Source organism: Mus pahari, chromosome 4, assembly GCF_900095145.1.
Source record: "Mus pahari chromosome 4, PAHARI_EIJ_v1.1, whole genome shotgun sequence".
Taxonomy (NCBI): Eukaryota; Metazoa; Chordata; class Mammalia; order Rodentia; family Muridae; genus Mus; species Mus pahari.
This window is the reverse complement of record NC_034593.1, coordinates 140,543,856-140,552,112: the sequence shown is the minus strand read 5'-3', so window position 1 is coordinate 140,552,112 and position 8,257 is coordinate 140,543,856. Positions and strand designations below refer to the sequence as shown.

The following is an 8,257-nucleotide window of genomic DNA, read 5'->3' as shown; positions in this document are numbered from 1 at the left end:
CACACCACACACACTATATACACATACCACACATATACACACACCACACCACACACCACACACACACACACACTACACACACTATATACACATACCACACATATACACACACCACACCACACACACACACACACACACACCACACACACACATCATACACACCACACACACACACCACACCACACACACACATCATACACCACACACACACACACACACATCATACACACCACACTACACCACACACACACATCATACACACCACACACACACAACACACCATACACACACACACACACACACACACACACACCACACACACTCTCTCAGAGGCTCATCTCTCAGGCGATACTAGATTTTGCCAGGTTGACAGTCAGTGCCACCTGCAGCCATGTTCTGTATTTCTGTTGTGTTTGTCCTCATCCATTGGGCTGTAACAGATACCGTCAGCTCCACTTAGGAGCGCTTTGGCATTGAACTTCCATCAGTGGAGCACTTCTCAGTTGTTTGTGCTCCGTGGAGATTGCCATGCCTCTGCCGCTGCTTTCCTTCCCTTGACCTCCAGTGGGACCCATCCATTAGCTTAGCATCCTACCCTAACTAGGGGAAATCGTGAACTACTTGCAGCTCTGTCACCTGGAAGCAAATACTGAAAATAAGACCAGGAACTACAGTAAAACTGGCACACCCTACTTCCTGAGCAGGTGGATGCTTGATGGGCAGAGAGTTTCCGGTGTTTCTGCTGCCAGGCACATTGTGGGTGTTCAATAAATATTAAATAATAAGAAGAATTTCCTAATTACAACGCACATTTTTCTCTATCAGGCAGATGGTGCTCTATAGGAGCGGGCCATTATTTATAAGTGTGACACAAGGTGCTGGCAATTGTGTGTGAAATGCGGCTCTCACTTCGGTTGCTGGTTATATGCTACAGCAAAGTTTGATCAATATTAGTTAATGTTTTTGATTAAAAAAGAAAAAAGCCTGTGACTAGAGAGATGGACTTTTTGTGTCCCTGTCTGTAATCCTGCCATCGAGATGATTAATAGAGGCTTCGGCTGTAAAATCATCCCTTGTAATGTGATATAAAAGGCATCTGAGCAGGCAGCAGGGTGTGAACTGCAAGTCTCGTCCCCCCTGCCTTCTATAGGAGTTTTCCTTTCAAGTCCTCCAACTGTCTCTGTGGTTGCTAAGGCGAGATGCACAGACCTGGCTGATATTCTCATGGCTCAGAGCCATAGCTGAAACCTCACTGGGACTAAGGAGAACTAATTAGGTGTTCCCAAAATACACATCATTTTATGATTTTGCACATCACCGTGATGAAAATAACAGTCTAATTCCATCAAGTCATGTAAATTATCACGAGGGGGAACGACGAGAGGCGGCAATCCTCCCTTCTTCGGAGACGTTAACTTGGTTGTCGACACATCCACATGTCCAGAAATCACAAACCAGAGGCACGACTTTGTAGTGCAAGTGAGGTTTGGTGATCATCTATGGCTTCCATTTCTAAAGTGTGCTTCTCTAAAGGGCCTGTGAGCATGCAAGCACTCAAGAATATAAACCAAACAGTGACTGTTAGGAGCTGAGGCAGCTGCATCCCTTCGCATCAAAGATAGAGCGCATCCTGCTTGCTAACACACCCACATACACTCCTACTAAGCTCCCTTACTAAGGAGGGCCGCTCCCTTGGGTTTGAGATAGGCCGCTCAGAGAGTAACTTCATTCATGCCTTCTGCAGATGTCTTCCGAGCACATACTCCCCGGGTGATAAGTAGGTGTCAGACATTGTCCAGATGCAGATGCAGAGGCGCTGTTGATGTTTGAGACACGTTCTCTGGCTGAGGCTCTGGCATGTGTTGGCAGGTTCTCTGCATCCCGACTCCCCTCCTTGTTTTTAATATTTATAAATAACACTCATCAGGATGTCAGTAGGTAGGAAATGAAAGTAGCTGAGAAATCTGGCCAAGACCAAGCAAATCCCAATGTGAGTTAAAAAGATGCTGACCCCAAGGATGTGCAGTGAGCCGAGATGGGTTCTCGAGGCAAAAAAAAAAAAAAAAAAAAGTCTTATGCTGAAGTCTAGGCTCCGCCTTGCAGATGGGCAATCCATAGGCTAGAGATTGCACCTGAATTCCCTACAGACCCGTGAGGAAATCAAGACCATGTACTTCTAAAGCCCGGAGTCTGCCCAGAATATGAGCTCATAAATATGTTAGCTTAAGTAAAGCTTATGATAATACACATGAATCATGTTCCCATTTTGAAATGCACAGACCCCATAATTCAATACTTCTGGAACATCTCCAGGATTTTTCTCCTTCATTTATTCTCTTAAAATGTCACCTTGTCAGAGAGCCCTTCCCTGGCAACACCCCCTACCACCCCTCCCTGACCTGGGCATCAAACTCCATTTTCCAGATGTCATTTACTACTGTGTGACAAGTTACAATTTCCTCTTACTGTGTGAGAGACTTAGGCAAGAGCGGATGGACTCGGCGGTCTGTCCTGTCCTTCAGAGTGAACCTAACACATGGCATCGCCCAGCCCTTGAGGGGAATGATGTGGCTTTCAGGAATGCTGGCTCTTGTTAACACTAGAAGCAGTGTTAACCAGGCTCTCCTAGGATTAGGTCTCTCATGCCCTGACCTAACCTAGTCCCGGAGATTCTTTGGACTGAGGGGCATGCAATGCAGTATGCCTCGGTGTGACTTTTCCGTAGTGAACTTTATGCTTTGAATGGTGCGATCTGTGAGAAATGACATATCTGTTAGCATTTAATTTGCTTCTCTGTTTTCCTAGATCTAAGACAAATACAGTCGCCATCAGAAATTCTGGTAACTAGGGAGCCCGTATTGAAGCGATATAGTTCTGCTCAAAAGCCTGGAAAGTAAATGTTTCAGTCAGGTTCTGTATTGAGGGGGAAAATAAAACTATCCCTGCTCAACTTTCTGAGATTTCATATATAGTTCAAGAGTCTCCATGAACAAGTCTAGTGGGCGAGGAGAAAGGGAGGGAGAGGCAGAGCTAAAAATGAGTCCAGCGCATTTATTTTACGTGCAAGAAAAGCTAAGATCAAAACAAATGTAGTGACTCTGCCAGAAGTCCACGCATTTCTGTGGGGCTTTGCTCCGGGGACCTCTGCCAGGCTGCTGTGCTGCTTGCCGGCCGCTGTGCCTCCCCCACACTGGACACCCACGGCGGCAGTGCTTCTCAGTGTGTTCTGTGGTCCACTGCTTCCTTGTGAAGGGTCTCCTATGGCCTTTCAGCTGAAGAGTCTCAGGGACTAGAACCTGGGGCTCTGATTTTGTCCATTTTGTGGCAGGCCATATATATGGACAATATATATATATATATATATATATATATATATATATATATTTTAGTATGTTGTTCTGGAAACAGAAAAAAAAAGAGATTTAAATCATATTATCAAATAATTCTAGACCACACCTTCTGAGTTCATGGAACAGTGTCTTTCCTCAGGAAAGGACACTAGCCACTTAGACGAGGGTGGGGGTGGGGGGCGCTGCTTAGATTTTTATCAATTTCACACAAGCTGGGTCATCTGGGAAGTGGGAACCTCACATAAGGATTTGCTTCTATCTGATTGGCCTGTGGGGCGGGGCATTTGTTTAATAGTTGACAGGGAGGGACCAGCAGGTTAAGGGCATTGCTGCCTCTCGGCAGGTGGTCTTGGATTGGGTAAGGAAGCAGTCTGAGTAGGCTATGGGGAGAGTAAGCCGTAAGCAGTGTACCACTGTGGCTTCTGTCTCTGGTCTTGGCTTTCCTCAGTGACCAACTGTTGTGTGTGTGTGTGTGTGTGTGTGTGTGTGTACATGCCAAATGAACACTTTTTTCCCAAGTTGCTTTTGCTCAAGATAAGAAAGTAAACTAGAACACGTAGACATAAAGGTGCATAAGATAAGCCCCTTTGAAGACTGGAATTTAAATCTTTCCAGTTTGAATTCCCCCCCCCCCAAAACTGTGTAAAGCACATACCACCTGTGGTACTCTCAATGAGAAGTGTCGCCAGAGGCTTCTGTATCTCGGCACTTAAGTCTCCAGTTAGCGACAGTGTGTGGCTGTTGCCAGGCCTTCAGAAGGCACAGACATCCTGAGGACAGACAGGCATGAGAGCTTACACCCTCTTCCCACTTCCTGTACTCTATCTGCTTCCTATATGTCGACTGAAATGTGCTCACCTTCTTCCTGATTCTGCTGCCTCCCGTACTTCCTGCTATTAAGGGACACAATCTGTCCGGAACTGTAAGCTAAAATAAACACTTTCATCAGTAACTTGGTTTTGTAGGACCCCTTTTCGGGGACCCCCACTCAAGTCTCAGGAAAGGGCCCACCCAAGGAAACACGAGAGACCTTCTTGATGTAAAAACACGAGGTAGTTTAATGGTGGCGCTCCAGGCCTATACATATCTCATGCAGGAGACAGAGGAATTGACCATGAGGCTTGAAAGCTAGGGGTTTTTATAGGGAGAGGGTCGGGGGCTAGGAGGAATTGGCGCGGTTTCACACGATTGGCCCATTTAAACATCAGCAGAAAACAATTACACATCAGCAGAATAGTACGTGCAAGTCAGGATGTCAGGAGACCTGAGGGGCGGATGCTTATCTAGGTCAGCAGAACATTTGGTTAGCATATAACTTCAAACTAGGTGGCTGATGACTCAGCCAAGATAGCCTGGACAAGTTCCTGCATTCCTTTTTTTTGTCTTTAAGGCCAGTCAGCCCCAGGAATGTTTTAACAACGGGCCTGCCCGGATGTGCCCAGGCCTGTTCCACTATATTCTCAGCCTCAGGCTTCTAAGCTTGCAAACAACTTTTTCTTTGGACTATTTGACATAAGTTACGTAAATCAGACCTCAAATTTTATCTTAAATTTCATTTCCCTTCAGTTTTAGTCATGGTTGTTATCAGGACAATAGGAACTAATATGCAACTAATATGGAACTAGTTGCATTCAGAAGAGTCACAGAGTTTCACAGGGCCACGATGTACCTTACAATGGAGTAAGGCAGGTGCCAGGAGACATCAGGCTGGACTCCCTGATGCGTCTCCCAGAACAAAAACAGTCAGATTCTTCACTCAGAGAACACGGCGGAAGCATGGTACTTCAGAGGGAAACTGCTAGTTGTTTCCCTTAGGATCCTTATCTCAATGAGGAGATCTGGATCGAGTCTCAGCGGCACCTTGTCCCTGGAGCGAGCATCTACAGTCACAGCCTCCTCTGCCTTCTGTCTACCTAGAGTAGTTTCCCTCGCTCCTCACTGTCTTCAGAGGCGAATCACTGTCCATCAGTATTTTTATACTTTGCACACAATCCCAAAATTGAACCATTGAAAAATTTCCCCAGAAATGGCTGTGGTTTTTTAAAATTTAATTCTCTGCGTGATAAAAAACCATTTAAGACATATTTCAAAGCCCAGGCTATTGAATATTTTATATGGGAAACTGTCTTAGAAGAAGTTGAGGACTTAAGGCCACAAAAGGAAAAAAAAATGAGGGAAAATAGCCCAGAAGAAACCATGGAAAGCTCCCCTAGAGAATGGGTATCTCTTACGTCTTCTTCTCCACCTCGCCACCTCCTCAGGCGCACACTGATCATGGCTGTCATTCTCCTGTTTATTCCAGGTCTCTGTAGTCTGCCTGTGGCTGTCATATTGATTTCAATCAGCGTAGGAAATGGGGGCATTAATAACCTAGTCTCTGTGGACAGATCATAATAGGGACCCTTATAAGTAACTGCCCACTAATGGGAAAATTGAAAATATGCCCTGAATTATAATGGTCATGGTGTAACCATTAAAATTATAATTATGTCACAATGGAAGAACTCATTTTGTATTAGTTTGTCTTTGCATAATGTTAATAGCTAATGAAAGTGTGACAATGACATCTAATTAAGCTTAACAACATCTCTGCACTTCTTTAACGCGAGCTATATTTTGCTTGCAATCATGTGTTGGGGACATTAGCGTGGCAAGGTCTATCTCTAATAGAAAGCTTGCAAGGTAAGACTCAGCCTTGTGAGAAATTGGTCTTGTGATGAATGGAATGGCCACTTGGGCTGGACCTGGGAACTCTGTACCAGAGAGGAGCACTGGAGGAGGCTTTGGTCCCCAGAGCTAGTATGGAGGTGTCACGTTTGGCCTTGGCAGTGGACCTGAAGGTCACAGTATCTACACCAGTTCATATTGTTGTTCCTCCTGTAAGGCTGCAGACCCCTTCAGCTCAGAACCTTTCTTAAGGGCTATTGTAAAACTGCAGAATCAGGCGCTGTCCCCTCTGCCCTGAACCCAAAGGCCTCCTCCTGGCGTAAATTGCTGCTGCGGTAAATCTCTCCAACCCAAATATGTCTAGCAATGAAAACACAACTCAGTTAATATGAATACATGCTGTGCGCCAAGACTGGGCAGATCTACCACTACACTACCATCTTCCACCTCTATGAGACCCCTTAGAACTTTTGGTTTTTCCAGGCCATGTGCTTCTGCTCCGCTTTTCTTCTTCCTCCTCCTCCTCTGCGTCCTCTCCCTCTTCCATTTTCTTCTTCTTCCTCCCCACTTTCCCATCCACTTTCCCTTTTATCTGCCCAATCATCAGCTCTCCTTTATTTTACAAATTAAGGTGGGGAGCAGGTTTACAGGAAATCACCTGAGTGCTGACTCATTCCTTGTTCAGAGCCACCCACAGGAGAATGGAATTAACATCAAATATAATTAGCCCAGGGCTATCCACAACAAAGTGCCACTTAAGCAGTGAATTTCCGAGAGAGGACAGGCTAGCAGAGGCCAGTGACAGACAACCCTGTCTGTTCCTCTCCTGCTGACAACTGCCAGCTCAAGCCCCTGAGAAGGACATTTTCCTTGCCCAGTTCCACAGCTGGTGATGTTTAGTGAACCCCAGAAGTAAAAGCAGGAGCTGTTAGCCTGTCACTAGCTCCGGAAGCCTGGGCAGGTGACTTCCACAGCTTTCTTCTTCCCATTGCAGTGTATGTGAATAGCTGCAGATGCAATGGTTGGTGATTCTTTTAAAACAAAAAAACAAACAACAACAACAAACAAACAAATTACAGGCTATATGAGTGCTATTAAAATGAAAATTATACTTTGGTTAAGAAATAAGTGAAAATTCAGGCAATTTCACCTTTTTTTTTTTTTTTTAAGCCCTTAATATAGAGACAGATTTATCACAGATTCTCCCGCTGCCTGTCTCTTTGTTTTTGTTTTGTTTGAGTTTTGGTTTGGTTTGTTTTGGTTTCTTTCTCACATACAGCACACAGTTTTCTGTTCAGTCAGTTCTTCCTGGGGACCTATTTCATGCCACATTCTCATCCACACAGAAAGAGTAACAAATGAAACAGGACGTTCGGGTACAATTAGAAGCTGGCTGGCCTTTGGTGTGTTTTGCTTATTAGGCAAACTTTTGCATCTTAAAGATTTCAAGATCCACCACAAAACTCAGCATATGACAGAGAAGAATTCCAGGCATTGCCTACCCTTGCACATGCTCAGTCCCACCCCGCACTCCCAGGGCTGTGCACAACCCCTGCCAGGGTCTTTCACTGACTGCAATGACTGAGAATACATTGATACGCCAGGATCTCCCGGTCTGCGGTTCAGGTTGGGTGTATGCTGTAACTGTTCATTCTGTAGGTCAGACAAATCTGTGGCACCACACAGTGCTTCCAGTATTCAAAGGATCCCCTGTGGTCCTACTGTGTGCCTTCTCTCTCCTTATCCTTTGGCCACTACCGACCCTTTAGTATCTGAGGCTTTGTCAACTTTTTAGGTGTCAGGGAGTTGGAATTAGATAATATTCAAGATTTTCACTTGTAATGTGGATTTATGATGCCTGCATGTCTGTTCACTGTCGGTAGCTCATTTCTGTGTGGTGCTGAGTAACACTCCACGGTTAGCACCACGGTTTTTCTTCTTACTCCACTGTTAGCACCTCTGTCTTTCTTCTTACCTAATAAAGGGCATCTTGGCTGCTTTTAGGTTCTCTCAGTTGAGAAAGAACATCCAGTATTCCTTTATCATTTCTGACATCAAAATGTCTACCAGGAAGCCCTTGAGATGAAAGATTTATTTTGCTCCTGGTTTCAGAGAGCTCAGCCCATCATGGCAGGGAAGGGGAGGCAAATGGAGCCTTTTGCACAGAGGAGATCCAGGTCGAGAGGCCATCGGTAAATGACAGGTCAAGACGGGTGGAATTCACTTGAATAATGGCTGTC

General features: G+C 45.2%; 1 protein-coding gene across 4 annotated transcripts in view; it reads left to right on the top strand.

Annotated features, from left to right (window-relative positions):
* The window catches only part of St6galnac3 (ST6 N-acetylgalactosaminide alpha-2,6-sialyltransferase 3), a 512,766-nt gene that overhangs the window by 324,040 nt on the left and 180,469 nt on the right, over positions 1-8,257 (top strand). The gene's annotated exons all lie outside the window — the stretch shown is intronic.